Here is a 17,483-nt window from a genome sequence, read left to right as displayed (position 1 = left end):
AATTACTTTCGGGAGTGGGGAGGAAAACAGACTTCATTTACGTGTGTTGCACTGTGCCCCTGCTTACGAGAACATTTATGTATTTTCCATTTTATCTACTTAGATCAGGTGTAAGTAATCTTGACTCACTAGCAGGTTGTATTTCAAGGATAACATAACACATATAGATCAAATTAAAATAGACCAGTGATTCATCCCGGCGATTTTTATGGGCACCTATAAATATAACATGTTGTTGGTTTCGACATAACATGCAATTAATTTGTTTCCCTCCATAAGAATATGAATGTTATACAGGCTGACTGGCAGTATGTGGAATTTCAATTTATATTATATATTATACTCTATGATTTAGAATACTTTAGATAAAAACAAAACCCTGACAGAACTCACAAACTGACCTGTGTTGAAGCAGAAGGTCTAAGAATCATTATAATCCTAATGTACGACTTGACATTTATTCCATTCCTGTTCTTTCCAGGCCGCAGTCCACTGTTCCTGTGATCTTGACTTTTATCAGCTCTATGTGAAGATTTATCAAATGTCTGTTCTAAAAAAATGGTGCAAAAATGTAAAGAGGAAGGAGCCACCAATGCAATGTACCTGCCAGTTCTAGTTTTCATGGTGATTACTCCAGACCACTTTCTAGAACAGAATAATTGAGTTCCTGTACTTAGACAAGGAACTAAGAAGACATTTGGCTCGAGCTCCCTTCTTTGGATATGCCGTATTTAGGAGGGACAGTCCATAATTTGGGCTCAAATCCCTATGTCCCTAATTTCTATTCTAACGTCACTCTTTTCTAGGAGTCATATTGTTGGTGTGAGTGTATAACAGAGCTCCACAGCAATAATAATCCCCGTAATATATCTTTAACTGCAAAAATTGTGTTTACACATCAGTCACTTCTTTTTCTAAATTTACATTTTGTTTGCATAAATTGCTGTTAGTAAGTCACCTAAAATTCTCAGAACAGTCCCGGCCCTAGCCACAACCCTACTCACACCTCTAAAATTAAAGTGCCCATCTTTGACCATTTGAAATGTTATGAGAGTTGTTATGTTATGAGATGTTATGAGAGTTATATTATGCTTCGGGACCCCTAGTCACTTTATTATTTGGGGTCCCCACCTGCCGGTCAAGGGTAGGGACCTGGGAGGGACTTTAGGTCCCCCCTCATTATTTATTTATTTAGAGTCCCCACCCGCTGCTCATGGGTGGGGACCAGGAGGGACATTATTTACCCCCTTTAATTAATTAGGGTTCCCACCCACCGCTCATGGGTGGGGACCTGTGGGGGACTTTAGGTCCCACCCATTATTTATTTATTTATTTATTTATTTAGGGTCCTCACCCGCCGTTAATGGGGGGGAGACCAGGGGGGACATTAGGTCCTCCCCTTTAATTAATTAGGCTCATCGGTGGGGACATGGGGGAGGCATTTGGTCCCCCCTCATTATTTATTTAATTAAGGTTCCCACCCGACACTCATGGGTGGGGACCAGGGGGGACATTAGGTCCCCCCTTTAATTAGGGTCCCCACCCGCCGCTCATGGGTGAGGCCCTGGGGGACATTAGATCCCACCCAAAATGTATTTACTTAGGGTCCCCACCCACTGCTCATGGGTGGGGTCCAGGCGGGACATAAGGTCTCCCCTTTAATTAATTAGGGTCCCCACTCGCCGCTCATGGGTGGGGACCTGGGGGGAGATTAGGTCCCCCCCCCCATTATTTATTTAATTAAGGTCCCTACCCATGAGCAGCAGGTGGGGACCTTAATTAACTAGGTTCCCACGTTTATTTTTTATCTGACCCCCATACTGATTTATATTTAGTGTTAAATGACAGCGAGCAGCCACTGGTGCACATGTCTAGGAATAGTGACCACATGTGTCAAAAATGCATCAGGTGGCAAGCCCATCCTTGATATAGATTCCTCAAACATGTTATCTAAGTGGGGAGCCAATATATGGTGCCATTTTTTATAATAGATATTTGACAGTCAATCTGGGGCCAGAACCTTGGAGGTATGCAGGGATTTTATCATTCCCAATACCTTATCTACAGACAGTAATAGGTTCCATCTGATGCTCAACTTATGTAATTGATAGACTTGGGAGAATTTTTTAATTCTAAATATTGCATAGTTTCAGGTATGGCGTTTGATGGGGCATCTGTTTTTAGAGTACATACTTGATTGTAATAGTCAGCAAACACATCGCTACAATCTTTTGGTTTAATAACTTTCTGTTTTTCAGAGTTATATATATGTTGTTTTTTTTTAGCCTGACAGGCTTTCAACTGTGCTTTTAATCTTTTCCATGCTCTGTCTCCGTGGTATATTGTGTGGCCCTTACTTTTTACATTTGATATCCTACTTGCTGTAGATTAAGAGCGTTAATCTTAGTCGTAAGAACTTTAATTTGACCAGACAAGTCGGGGTTGAGGACAGCTGGTTATTTCTGGAGAGAGCATTAAGCTCTTTCTTCATGGACAGTAATTGTGATTGATATTTACGCTTCAATTTTGAGGCTTGTTGAATCAAAATTGGTTTATGTGCCAACCACACTGTGGAGGCTGCCATTTCTGGAGACATTTTTGTTTCAAACTAACATTGTAGGTCAGAGTCTAATTTAATCACAAAGGTTGAGTTGACTAATAGGGATTTGTTAAATCTCCATGGTGCTCTTCCTTTATATTCAAAGGAATCTTTAATAGTCAGTATCACAGGCACATGGTCTGACCATGGGGCCTGAGATACTGAGTGTGACAAACTGCCTTTTGTCACTGGCTTTTTATGTGACCAACTGCCCTTTGCCCCTGGCTTTTGGAGGAGACTGATTGCCAGCCTCCTGCCTTATAACTATGGCCCTGGGATGTATGGCCCTTTAAAAACATTATTTGGGCATATTGGATTGTAACACACTTTTTCTGCCCCTTTAATTCCATGAGAAAATGTGCCTCTTCCCCTCCCCCTTTTAAACAGATCATCTTGTACCTTCATGAAGTTTTGGCTCATGTTTGGGGGATTGGAGAACTACACTCTGGGGATTGCTAAAATCACTATACTCCCCAGGGTATAATCACTAAGCTCTGCTAAGAGCTTGTTCCTGTTCCTGCTCTCTGGAATTCGGAGAGGTCGACCTACTTGTAGCTGGACCCTGGTCTTGGGTCCAGAGTGGGTGGAGACAGCGAGACCCCAACCAAGCTGCGGCGGTTCGTGGGGTCTGCAGTGGTTATGGTGTCTGGTGGAGTACTTGGAGCCCTCGGAAAGCACTAGGAGCATCCGTCAGCGGAAGGTACCCAGTCGGGGTGCCAGGCAATCAATTATGTCGTAAGATATCCATTATTATGGGAATACAAGTTATGGACTGCAGAGTGGTAAATATACTCTCTCTCCTGTGGATATAGGATTCACCAAATATTGTACATATCATTGTCTCTAAGTAGTGTGTTGAGAGCACTGCATTGTGTCTTCAGATTTTGTTTGTGCCTGGGCATTAAAGGGGATGTTGAGATATCGAGATTGAGGTCGAGATTGAGTCCTCCCACAAGGTCAAACAACATGACTTACTAACACATACATTGTAAGGGACAAAACAATATACATATCTCACTTGGGCAGGTAATGTACCGATAAAGGTATTGTGGGGGTGTGGACTGCATTAGGTATTGAAATTAAACTAGGATAGCCCCATTTAGTTGAAAAAGCCCTCTTGTAGTATTTCCCATCTTAGGGGGAAAGTGCCACTGCAGAAGGAAAACCCTGGAGTAAGTCTCCGCACAACTGATGTGGAGTTTGGTCATAGGTCCACTCTCAAGATGCTAGGACACGTTCTTCTCTCAATGGAGCTACAGAATACCTCCCTTGAATTCTAACTCTTCCTCAGATCAGTGATCAACTGTTCTCCGAGATAGTCCTGAATAAGTGAATACTTACTCTGGCTTGGGTGATTGGGTCTCGGGAATCTCTCAGAATCTGTCCCATTAGTGAAACATATTGTAATCATATTGTAAGCACTCCTCCTATGTACACCACCAATTAAACCTTTATTTAGCTTTGTTTTGTTATTGTGTTTTGGTATATGAAGACTCTTTTCTAAAATGGTTGTAGGTCTCGCTCTGCAACTGTAAAGTTAGGTGATTAGACTTGTATTTTAACATCAACCAGACAAACGGAAGTAATCTAAAACATTAATGATGTAATATATGCATTTGTATGCATGTGTGTATGTGCGAATGTGGGTGTATGTGGCTGCCACGCATTGCTAAAAAAATATCTAAAACCACAAGAAACATAATACATATTTTTATTGTTTTATTCTACTTTATTGCCTTAACAGAAACATCTAAAGTCTTGTAATAAAAGTATGTTTATCACTATATTACCTGCTTATGCATATTGCTTTTACCCCTGAAATGGATCATCTAAATGTCTGCAGGAAAGAAAGTATGTCTACTTGAAATCACTGAAGTGTCACGTATGTAGGTAGGTATTCAATAAATGTGAGAATAATTGTGGTATTGGAGGTATAAAAGCTACATAAAAATATTGTTAATGTTGCTAATGGTTATAGCACTGTCTTCTTCTTTTTTACATATCCACGAGGCAATTAGCAAATTGGTTGAAGGACTGGCTCCCTGTGTTCTTAATTTAGTACCACCTTTGATGGCTTCACAACACTTCTGGTTGAGACTAGTCTAGTAAGCTCTGAAAATAGTGAATATGACCCTTGCAATTTTATCCTATTTAACAATAACAGACAATAATAACTATATATATATGTTTGTTTTGTTTTTGTTTCATGCATATGTAACATGGGACGATTTATCTTAAAGTGACAGAGTCCTGCCAATTAGTGTTAATTGTTAGTGTATGTTACCACCAAATTGAGTTTGAGAAAAGTGCTCCACTTTATCACAATTCTATGTGTTTATTTTCTGTTTTTTATTTTTGTTATTTTGAGGGAGGGTTTGAAATACCCTAGTGTGTCGGTCAGGGCTCAACAAATCCCAGGCGCCAGGTCGCTATGGCGACTAGAAATGTCACTCTGGCACCTGGGGTTTGCTTGCCCTTTAGCTTAAGCGGTCGGCTGGGCAAACAATGGAGCCAGTCACCCACCCTGTGGTGCGTGGAAGTGGCCGGCTTAGGAAGCATTGTAGCCGTTCATCATTCCTAGAAAGCATGGAGGCCGGTTCAGGTTGCATCGTAGCCGTTCGTCATCCCTAGAAAGCATGGGGGCGGGCCGGCTCAGGTTGCATTGAAGCCGGCCGCCCACCCTGGGGAGCATGGATGCAGCTGGTTCAGGGAGCACTGTAACCAGCCTCCCACCGTGGGGAACATGGGAGGCTTGTTGCTAGCTAGCCAGCTGCCCTCCACCCTGGGAAGCATCGAGATGGTCCTGCAGCTCCTCTCTGCTCCCTTGCGCTATACAGTGATGCCGGGCAGTGGTGTATCCTGGTTTTGTGCTGCCCTAGGCAGGACAAAACTCAGGCGTCCCCCCTTCCCCCCACCCCCCCGCGCCACCCCCACCCAACCTTTCCCCCCGCCCCGCATTCTAAATACACACACACACATTCACTGACAGATACGCATACACTAGCTAACAGAAACACACACTCGCTAACAGAAACACACACACACACTAACAGACACACTCACACTCAGTAACAGACAAACACACTCACTAACAGACACACACTAACAGACACAAACTAGCAGACACACACACTCACTAACATACACACACACTCACAGGCAAACACACACACTAACAGACACACACAGTCAGACAGACACACACACACTAACGGACACACACACACTAACGGACACACACACTAACAGACACACACACTAACAGACACAGACACACACTAACAGACACACACACACACACACTAACAGACACAGACACTAACAGACACAAACACTAACAGACACACACTCACCCACCCACATTAACACATTTTTTTTAAATTTATTTTAACCACATTTTTTTTTTTTTTTTTTACCACATTTTTTTTTAATTTGTTTTTACCACATTTTTTTTTTATTTAACACCCCCCCCCCCCCCAGCCTCCTTACCTTTGGGAATGCTGGGGGGTGTCTCTTCCTCCCTGGTGGTCCAGTGGCTGCTGGGCGATCGGGCGGCACTGCCTGGCGGGTGGCACTGCCTGGCGGGCAGGTGGGCGGCCGGCGAGGGAGCACTTCCCCTGAGCTGTCTGCTCAGCTCCCTCGCCAGCCTCAGAGTGAGGCTGGGAGCCGGAATATGATGTCATATTCCGGCTCCGCCTCCCAGCCTCACTCTGCGGCTGGCGAGGGAGCTGAGCAGACAGCTCAGGGGAAGTGCTCCCTCGCTGGCCGCCCACCAGCGCCGCCCGACCGCCCAGGAGCCCGCCGGCATGTCTGTTAGCTGCAAGGCTAACAAGACATTTGCCTTGGGCATTTGGGGGCGGCTTTTTTTGCCGCCCCCTGGAAAATGCCGCCCAAGGCAAATGCCTTGTTTGCCTCGCGGCTAATACGCCCCTGATGCCGGGAGCTGGGATACGACGTCATTAAGACCCGGCATCATTACAGGAAACAGAGAGGTGCTGCAGTTAGATTACTGCTGTCTTGCACGCAGGAAGAGAGAGCAGTTCACACTGGACCCCAGGGAAAGATCCACTCAGCTCATCCAAAGGTATGGAGGCTGGGTGTATTAAAATTAAAAATGCAAATGTTTGAGTATGTGAGAAAATGTGTGTGTGTATGTGTCTATGTCTCTGTGTGTCACTGTGTTTATGCTTCTGTCAGTGTGTGCGTGTGTGTCAGTGCGTGTGTACGCCTCTGTCATTGTGTCTGTATGCCTCTGTCAGTGTGTGTGCTTGTATGTCTGTCAGTGAGTTTGTTTTTTTATAGTGTGTGTCAGAGTTTGTGTGTGCCTGTCAGAATGTGTGTGTGTCAGAGAGTCTGTCTGTGTGTGTCTGTGAGAGAGTGTGTGTCTGTTTAGGCCCCCCCCCTCCCCCTACGATCACATGAGAGTTGTTTTTACTCACCTTTTTTCCCACGCCATGCCAGTTTCACCACTTCTATAGCTGAGATCATCAGTCTTTATGATCCCAGCTAAGCCAATGCTTTCTCATAGGAAAGCATAGGGAGGATATTGCGCATGATCTCTATGGGTAACATTCAACGCCTCCATGCAGAGTGTGGAGACACTGAACATAGGTGCTGAACACTGTGCAGCACTGACACAGGACTCTAGTGGCTGTCTGAGTGACTGTCACTAGAGATCTTAGTAGGCAGCATATAAACAATGCCATTTCTCTAAAAATGCAGCGTTTACATTGAAAAGGCTACAGGAACAGGCCATAGGCACCAGAATAACTACATTAATCTGCAGTGGTTCTGGTGACTATAGTGTCCCATTAAAAATTGCATATTTCTCATTGTAAATTAAACTTTGCTCATTTAAAAGAAACAAAAAACTGGATCCTAACTTTTTTAGCTGGCTCCTAGATTCAAAACAAATTTGTCAAGCCCTGGTGTAAGTGCTATAAATAAGGTATATATTTTTGTTTGTATTTGCACATGTTTTTTTCACAAGAGAAGCACCATTTTTAGACATTGTTTTTTTCTGGCATATGAATGTACCATAATGCATTAGTAGGTTATGCTATTAAATTCATGTTATTTTGCTACTGGGTATTGGTCTAAGGCTGTAATCTTAGATTATAATTTTGTAGCAGTCATTTAATAGTTGTAAAACACATGTAAATATTGTACCAAATTTACAATGAGATGCAATCCCTTTTTACAAGAATTATTTTCTTTGATGATCTCTTCCTCGTGTTTTATGGTTAGCTGGTAGACATAAAAAAAAAACCATAAAGTGAACAAAAAATATAAAAACAAAACCATAATATCAAATAATTTCTACAGGAAATGCATATTTATAAGTTTATAACATATATAAGATTAATACTGGATATTACCCCTGACTGTTGGTTTAGGGCAGGGGTAGGCAACCTCTGGCACTATAGTTGTTGTGGACTACGTCTTATTTGATGCCTTGCCACCACTTATAGATATACAGCTTCCCAAGGTTACCTTCCAGCTGGTAACCAACCACATAGATACACAATATAGAATTCTGGGATCCAGATGATATCGCTAAAGTAAATAAGTAAAACAAAACAGAGTGTAATATTGTTTTGAAATAAAATAGCAGAACACTTTTTGGTTGCTCTCACAAATTTGAAGTTATAAAATGGCCTTGAGGGTGCCTCTCCTGATGGTAGTGGGGGGTTGCAGCTCTTTCCTTGTAATTACCACATTCTGGAAGCCAAGCTCAGGAAAGTGATATCAAAGTCAAGATACTTAGTAAAAGTACAAATGCTCTATTGGCATGTATAATAACAACCACATGAAAATTATAAATTAAAATAAAAGAATCAAATAGGTCCTATGCGTTTAGTTTTCTGCAGATAACTTCCTCAGGGACCAGTATGCAAAATAAACAATAAAAGTACAGATGCCAAACACAGCCTAATCCCATCCTCCCATAGTCCTCCTGAAATAAGGCTAACCCGTACAGTTCATTGGTGGTGTGGAGGGCGTTCTTTCATACTACCTCCGGATTGGTCTTCTGATACGTCAATTGACCTATCACTTTGTTTGGTCCATCGACTCAACCTCCCTGTGGTTTTCGTTTTGCTGCTAATCATCGTCTCCTGAGACATTCCGGTATGTACTTCCACGAGTTTCGTTGATGCACTTTCAGGTGTTCCAATGTTCGTTCACACCAATATGGCCGTGCATTCCAAATGGATGAGAGAAAGTTAAAATATGAACACCACCTGGTGTTCGCCAAGGACACTTGGAACAGTTTGTTAACCTAAGTAAAGCATAATGTTCTCTTTGTCTCAGGGCTCATTAACAAACTCCTAAAATCTCAACAATTGAATTTTAATTTGTTGACATATGTGAACTATATATTCCAAACTTTCAATATTTCATATAGAAATAAATTAGTGCATACATTTTTGTGAAATTGGTGATGACTGTCCCTGACCTAGGACCTGTCAAACAACGTGGTCCACCCCTTCTCCTCCATTGCCAGGGACCACTGACAAAGCAGGTCTCTCCACCACTTTTCAGGCAGGTATCGACCCTTCTGCCTTCACTGTCACCATATAATGCCTTTACAAAGGCACTTGTGATTCATAATCCTAGCTCTTTCGTTAAAAGTCCTCAGTAACAACGAACAAAACAGCCAGAAAACTGTTCCTAAAACTCTCTGCTACCGGAAACCCTGAAAGAACCAGACATGACACATAGAATCTTAATAGAACTGCCAACACATTATCCCAGAACTAGCCCCTATCAACATTACATTAGACTGGTGGCACACTTAGTATAATACATAAAACACAATCATATGGGTAATCATACAGGCAACCACACGACACAATTAAATATAACTATGCAAATCAGAGAAAACAGACAATGGGAATTGTATAATTCTGTCTGCATTACCATCATATTCAATTATATGCAAAATATATCTAAACATATTGGTGACTAGGAATGTACCAACAATAGATGGTCTTGCCACACACAATCTCTCCCTGGACATTGTGGTTCTGTTACATTGCTCTTCCTTCATCCAACTGACCAGCAGACTTGGGTTGACCCTGTACAGGTGGAACTTTTCGGCTTGCCTCTGTCTATCTTTCAGAGTTTTGTATTGCTGTGATAATCCATTGGCATTGACATTGTCTCCTTGGACCCACTCCACTACTAGAGGAAGATGCTGTCTGCACCATTTCCACAAACATAATTCTTTGACTGGGAAGATGTATTGACTGCACAGTCTCACTTTCCATTTTGAGTTACTCTCCAGAGCCATGCACCAGGTCATTTCCCCAAAGGACAACAACTAGCAAGCCATTCATAATGCCCATGTATATTTCCTGGCTGTCATTGCGCCAATCAAAGTGGGTTTTGGCTGTTGAGAGTTTGTGCATGGCCTCCCCTGTTTGCTTAACTGCCACAGTATGCCCTGTCTGATTTTGAGGCTGGATCTATGATGGTTGAATCAGTGTCAGTTGAAGCTCTGTCCCTCAGTCCCTGAACAACTTGGACACTCACCTAGTAGCTAGTTACTGGTCACAGTATGTAAAGTGGATTCAGTACTGATTTAAAATCGGCTCCTCAGGTTATGGGCACAGCCCGTTGCCATTGTATGAACAGTTCTTTGCCAACGGTGGGTGCCTTGCATGAAGGACATTGAATGTGCCCCAGAGTCCAACAAGAGTAACAGCATATTCCTGCTCTCTGACATGCTGGGCTAGCAATCAGACATCAGTCAGGCAAGTTGAGGGGAGTCCTCGAAGCATAGGCCAAAGTGGGAGTACCAGTACTGGTTCATGTGGTTCAGGCATGGTTTGTTGATCTGGTACCTCTCTGAGCCTCTGAATATTCATTAGCTTTGTCCAAGGTGAGGGGCTTCTTGTCCCTCACCCACTCTCTGATTTTAGGAGCTGTATGCCGGTCAAAATACTTTAACAAGATCAATCCAACCTCTATGATATCCACCTGGTATCCCCTGCCATCAGTTACGTCCAGCTCAATACAGCTGATAGTCCTATTCATCAAACAAGTCCTGGGACCTGTTTCTGGATCCCCCCACCAAAAGTAAGTGTGCTTCTGGATTCAGGACATACCTCTCCAACAGCCGCTCCTTCACTGCAACATACAGGGAGTGCAGAATTATTAGGCAAATGAGTATTTTGACCACATCATCCTCTTTATGCATGTTGTCTTACTCCAAGCTGTATAGGCTCGAAAGCCTACTACCAATTAAGCATATTAGGTGATGTGCATCTCTGTAATGAGAAGGGGTGTGGTCTAATGACATCAACACCCTATATCAGGTGTGCATAATTATTAGGCAACTTCCTTTCCTTTGGCAAAATGGGTCAAAAGAAGGACTTGACAGGCTCAGAAAAGTCAAAAATAGTGAGATATCTTGCAGAGGGATGCAGCACTCTTAAAATTGCAAAGCTTCTGAAGCGTGATCATCGAACAATCAAGCGTTTCATTCAAAATAGTCAACAGGGTCGCAAGAAGCGTGTGGAAAAACCAAGGCGCAAAATAACTGCCCATGAACTGAGAAAAGTCAAGCGTGCAGCTGCCAAGATGCCACTTGCCACCAGTTTGGCCATATTTCAGAGCTGCAACATCACTGGAGTGCCCAAAAGCACAAGGTGTGCAATACTCAGAGACATGGCCAAGGTAAGAAAGGCTGAAAGACAACCACCACTGAACAAGACACACAAGCTGAAACGTCAAGACTGGGCCAAGAAATATCTCAAGACTGATTTTTCTAAGATTTTATGGACTGATGAAATGAGAGTGAGTCTTGATGGGCCAGATGGATGGGCCCGTGGCTGGATTGGTAAAGGGCAGAGAGCTCCAGTCCGACTCAGACGCCAGCAAGGTGGAGGTGGAGTACTGGTTTGGGCTGGTATCATCAAAGATGAGCTTGTGGGGCCTTTTCGGGTTGAGGATGGAGTCAAGCTCAACTCCCAGTCCTACTGCCAGTTTCTGGAAGACACCTTCTTCAAGCAGTGGTACAGGAAGAAGTCTGCATCCTTCAAGAAAAACATGATTTTCATGCAGGACAATGCTCCATCACACGCGTCCAAGTACTCCACAGCGTGGCTGGCAAGAAAGGGTATAAAAGAAGAAAATCTAATGACATGGCCTCCTTGTTCACCTGATCTGAACCCCATTGAGAACCTGTGGTCCATCATCAAATGTGAGATTTACAAGGAGGGAAAACAGTACACCTCTCTGAACAGTGTCTGGGAGGCTGTGGTTGCTTCTGCACGCAATGTTGATGGTGAACAGATCAAAACACTGACAGAATCCATGGATGGCAGGCTTTTGAGTGTCCTTGCAAAGAAAGGTGGCTATATTGGTCACTGATTTGTTTTTGTTTTGTTTTTGAATGTCAGAAATGTATATTTGTGAATGTTGAGATGTTATATTGGTTTCACTGGTAAAAATAAATAATTGAAATGGGTATATATTTGTTTTTTGTTAAGTTGCCTAATAATTATGCACAGTAATGGTCACCTGCACACACAGATATCCCCCTAAAATAGCTAAAACTAAAAAAAACTAAAAACTACTTCCAAAAATATTCAGCTTTGATATTAATGAGTTTTTTGGGTTCATTGAGAACATGGTTGTTGTTCAATAATAAAATGAATCCTCAAAAATACAACTTGCCTAATAATTCTGCACTCCCTGTAGTCTCTGCTTAGGAACAGCCCAGTAAGCATCTGAAGATCTTCCTGTTAGCTTGCCTGATAGTAGCATCACCCAGTCCTGCAGTAACCCAACAATATCAGGTGGGGAAAGTCTTTATATAGTTTTCCCCATGCTTTGAATTCTCATTTGAGTGCTGGTTGGTTGGCATGTAAGCTGAACAATTCGAGCACTGTGACAGTCAATTGTCACTTATATCTAGACTTACAGAGTAAATGTTCACAGACCAAAGTCAGGCTCATTTGGAGCCCTCAGTGCAAAATCAAGATTTTCTTGAATCGCATGAACAATGTCCAGGTTTTGCAGTCCGAATAGCTCTGTACAACACAGGATGGTTTTGCACCATTTGGGATGGTACCATTCAGACTTTAGTGAATAACCGTGACAATGTCCCAGTGAATGATTGTGGTTCCATTCAGGGGCAGATCCAGAGCCTGATCTCAGGAGTGGCACATGTAGATCATTTAAAGAAATAATCCAGGCACAATAACCACTACAGATCTGTGTAGTGGTTATGGTGCCATGACCCCCTCTCAGAGTAAGTAGTCAAACTGTTTAAGAACAGTTTGACAACTTTCCTGGGGTCTGCTTCGATATGGGGCTATAGTAGGGCTTAGGAGCAGTGGCGTGTGTGTGAGTGGTGCAATGTGTGAGGGGTGCAGCATGTGTGTAGGGTGCAGTGTGAGTGTTGCAGTGTGTATATGTGTGGGGCAGTGTGTGTGTGGTTGTAGTGCATAAGCAGTCCAGTGTGTGTATGGGAAGGTTGCAGTGTGTGTGTGTGTGAGGGGGTAGGGTATGTCAGGGGTGCAGTATGTGTGTATGGGTGGGCAGTGTGTGTGCGGCCGTTTGTGTGTGTGAGGGGGCAGTGTATGTCAGGGGTGCAGTATGTATGTATGGCGGCAGTATATGTGTGTGGGGCAATGTATGTATAAGGGGGGCAGTGTGTGAATGTTTAGGGTGTTATTCTGTGTGTGGTGGGGAGGGCGGCAGATCAAAGCAAATCTTTTTTTTTTATATATAATATTTTTTTTTTAATTAAAATAAAACTATTATATATCTCCCCTCCCTTCTTACCTGAGGCCTGGGAGGGGGAGACATTGCTTTCCCTCCCTGGCGGTCCTAGTAAAACACTTTTTTTTTTCAGCTGAAATAACCCTTTAAGTATCTTTGTCTGTTTTTCACTTAGCATCTCTCTCAATATCTACAATTTCTTGTGGTGAATTGTGTTGTTTGCAAATGTTCACTGATTAAAACTATCTCTTAAATCAGTAACTTTGCCTAACCTACATTATAGATGTCAGTGGAATAGCATAGATTCATTCCATCATAAATGGTCACCTGAAAAAAACAACAGCATTTGCTACAAAATGTTGTCCAATTTATAAAATCCTTTTACTCTGTGATTGGTCTTCTAACTCACAGTGAAAGTTTGAGGGAGCTGGAGGTCTGAAGACTTTATTGAGGTATTTTTTTTTAGTGTAGTAGAATGATACATTAAATATCTGGTGGTAATAATTGTTTATGTATATCTACTCACTCACCAGTATCTGGTAACAGGGAACAAGGGCCAAATAATTTAGGACATTATACAATTTTAGCGATAATGCCGAGCTGTGGAAGACATTTTTACAATAATAAAAATAAAAAAAATACAACTAAAGTAAATAGACTTTTCTTCTTCACAAATAGGATCAGTTTCTACCCGCATGAAAAGATGTTTTGATACAGTACAAAGAAAATCAAGAGACATGATAGAAAATCCTTCAGAGAGATAAAACTTAATGGCAAATAAAAAACAAAACAAAAACAACTTACATAAACCCCCCCAGAACACCAGAGTAAATACAAATGCACATATATTTGTGTGATCAATAGCAGCAATTTTCTATGACTATTGAAAGAAGGGCTTTGTATTGCATTTTAAAACATCTGGCCTGTCACATTTTGGTCATCGTAGCGATGGATCTGAAGGTTACACTTTATGTTTATTAACATCATCCAGATGGCTTTTTATGTCCTTAACTTAGTCCCTGACTAAGCCATGAACCTCTTGTTTGACAAACAGTAGGAATTATCCATTAGATTCCTCTAAGCTTTTCTGAATCTTGCTGGAGGGTTAACCCCGGCGGTGCTGTAAGCAAGATGCTTTCTTTGGCAAGTGATGGTTTTCGTGACTGGTCTGGTGCTGAAATTGTTAATTTATGTTTCTGATTATTAGTACATCTTGCAACTGCTTTTGAAAGTTTGTAGGCACTTGTAGAGTGACCTCATTTATCATTTTTCATCATTCTTCAGTAAATTGTTTCTTTCTGATAAGTCCATGCTAATGCTTTTAACTTATCAGGTGTATGATCTTTACAGTATAAATCACACTTAATCACAATATGATGGTGTAGCACTGAAAAGAATGCGGTCACCTTGCTAACCCCTTTTAGAGTTCGGCATCTTTTCCTCGCTTAGCTCATGATTGGCATGCGGGGAGAATCTACAACTGTTAGTAATTGGGGTCGTTGACTGAACTTTTTCATCCTATAAGGTACAGTTTCATTTTTTTAAAAAAATTCAACAGACTATTATATATGAACGTTAATCTGGAAATAAAGATTGCGGCAGCACCTAGATATTAAATTACTTAAATGTCATTATGAAGACTTTAAATATGATGACATCTTAGTATGGTTATTATAAAAAAATCAAAGCAAAATATGCAATAAGAAGCTTTCAATATGATTACTCTAAAGATTGTTTTCAGTATATATATATATATATATATATATATATAAAATTGATTTTAAAGAAAGAATGAAAAGGGACAGATTTTCCACAAATATTTCCCAAGCATCATAGCAAATAGATCTATAGAAACACTTCATGCACCACATCAACTTTATCTCAATAAAAGCAATATGGCGTGTGAAGGTTCTTGGCGGTGGAGTTGTTTCTGAATTTTCTCATTTCTCATTTCTCATTTTCTCAACTATACCTGGTGGGTTAGAGGCCACATAATTAAACTTGTGGTGAGCCACAGGCACTTCAGACATGTGTGTTAAGGGAGGAAGTACCTCCCATTCATCCTCATTTACTCTGTTTGCAATTGTGACAGAAACACACGCCTCAATTTACTATTGTTGCATTTGCTTTTTCAAACTATTTAATATTTTAGGTGAACTTTAAAAAGCATGTATTGTTCAAAATATTAAAATATAATGTGGTGGCCACCCCGAGAGGAAGAGGGATTTCGCAACCAGAGATGTTCCTTCCCCTTAGTAAGAGTGATCTCAAGTAACGATAATCCAAGTTGTGATATAGCTGGTATAGCTTTCCCCTACAAACACGAGACGAGGCTCTATGTTGAGGGTAAACTGGAACTACTTTAATGGGAGCCACACACAGCCTTTTATGTGAGTCCCCATGCAAGGGGTTTCCTGAAACATATTCCAGGGGCATTCCCCACTGTACCTGAGAAGAGACTACTGTAAAGTACACCAATAAATTACATTAACTCTCATGTCCAGGACATACACATCAATTATACCCCAAAACATACATTTAACATATAGGTACCCCCTCAAGTTCTCTACCCTGGATAGCCTGAATCTGAGCACCCAACATATCCCGAAAGTGCTCAGATCCCATGAATGCAGCCGAAATGCAAGCGGGGTAAATTTTGGACCGACTGTGCACGAGGTGCCTGCCCAAAAGAGTTCCATGAAATCAGGCTGAGCAGTCGGTCTCCTTCGGGTGTAGTACATAATACAATAAAATAACAAATGAAACTGTTCGTACATATGCTTGGCTTGTATCCCTTGTTCGGGAGTTTGCTCCCACCGAATGCCTTTTCATTTGATCACATTTTACCGAACTTCGATGGAGGTGGAAGTTCCAGTGGTGTTCGCGCAGTCGAGTGTCTGATTTTAGTTCCATACACTCAACGATCAAACACCGCTGTACATGTTCGCTACTACAGATGGCAGCCGCCATGTGTTTGTACATTCGAATGGTGACCACCCAGCCGACCGTTTAGAATGTTGGGGTACAAGTGGCAATGAGATGTTGACAGGCGGGGGGAGGGGGGTGGTGGAAGTTAACAAGCTGCACACTCCACATACGGGTGGTCTAGTCATTCGGCAGTTTGTTCGAATAATGAGAAAAGCAAAGGAGAATGCAATGTACCGAACAACCAAGAGAATGAACCAAAGTAATTGCAATCCAGGGACAGGGTGGTCTGTCACATATAAAAATAGATCACATCTAAAAAATATATATATCAATATATAAAAAAAAAATGAAAATATCTTGAAATTAAAATAATTTCCATCATATAAAATCTTTAGAAAGACTTATCCAATAATATTAAATTAAGCCTATAATCAGATAAAACATTACCAGAAATTGATCACACTAGCTGCAGTCAATATGAATTTGATCAAATAACAATACACCTTACTGATGCAACCATCTATCTATACCTAAAATAGAGTACCTTTCACATTCCACACCTGCAGCTGTGAGCGAATTACTAATTATCAGTTTCCTACTTGTGGTTGTATTTTATTTCATATAATATAATTATAAGACAGGATGTAACAACATTTAGAAATAGTCCAATTCTATGACAAGCAAAGAAGGCATTTTAAGTGACATTATTATATATGAACATAAATAGTAGCAGTTAAAAGTAAAAGACTATGGCTTGAGATGCTATTTTGCTACATATAAACCACACACTCCTACAATAGGATATCATGACTCTTCTGCCAACAAAGCAAGGTGAAGGTAAATTAAAGGGCAATCCTTTTATTGGGTTATGCATAAAAGACCACAAAGAACCATTAGATGGTTGGTTCTAAATTGGGGTGTTTGTCCTCATTATTGCCAAGCCTTATAAACCACAAAATAAATGTAACCGCGCTTAGTCATATCACATAAATCTAAATATAGAGACAAAAAGTCAGTGTAGAATTAAGGGTTTGATGCTATAATATGTCCGGAATGTTGTTCTGCACCAATGGTGCTCACAAAATGACAGATATACAGTTTGGCTGTCTTAAGATTTAAATGATTATTTCACTCTGAATTCATTTGAATTCACTCACTTTATTGAATAACCCTGTCAGAGTCCATTTTTAAAATGTAATATTAAACATAAAGACGCTGGCCA

This window comes from Pelobates fuscus, chromosome 8 (assembly GCF_036172605.1).
Source record: "Pelobates fuscus isolate aPelFus1 chromosome 8, aPelFus1.pri, whole genome shotgun sequence".
Lineage (NCBI taxonomy): Eukaryota > Metazoa > Chordata > Amphibia > Anura > Pelobatidae > Pelobates > Pelobates fuscus.
The sequence above is the reverse complement of the archived record's forward strand: the minus strand, read 5'-3'. Positions refer to the sequence as shown.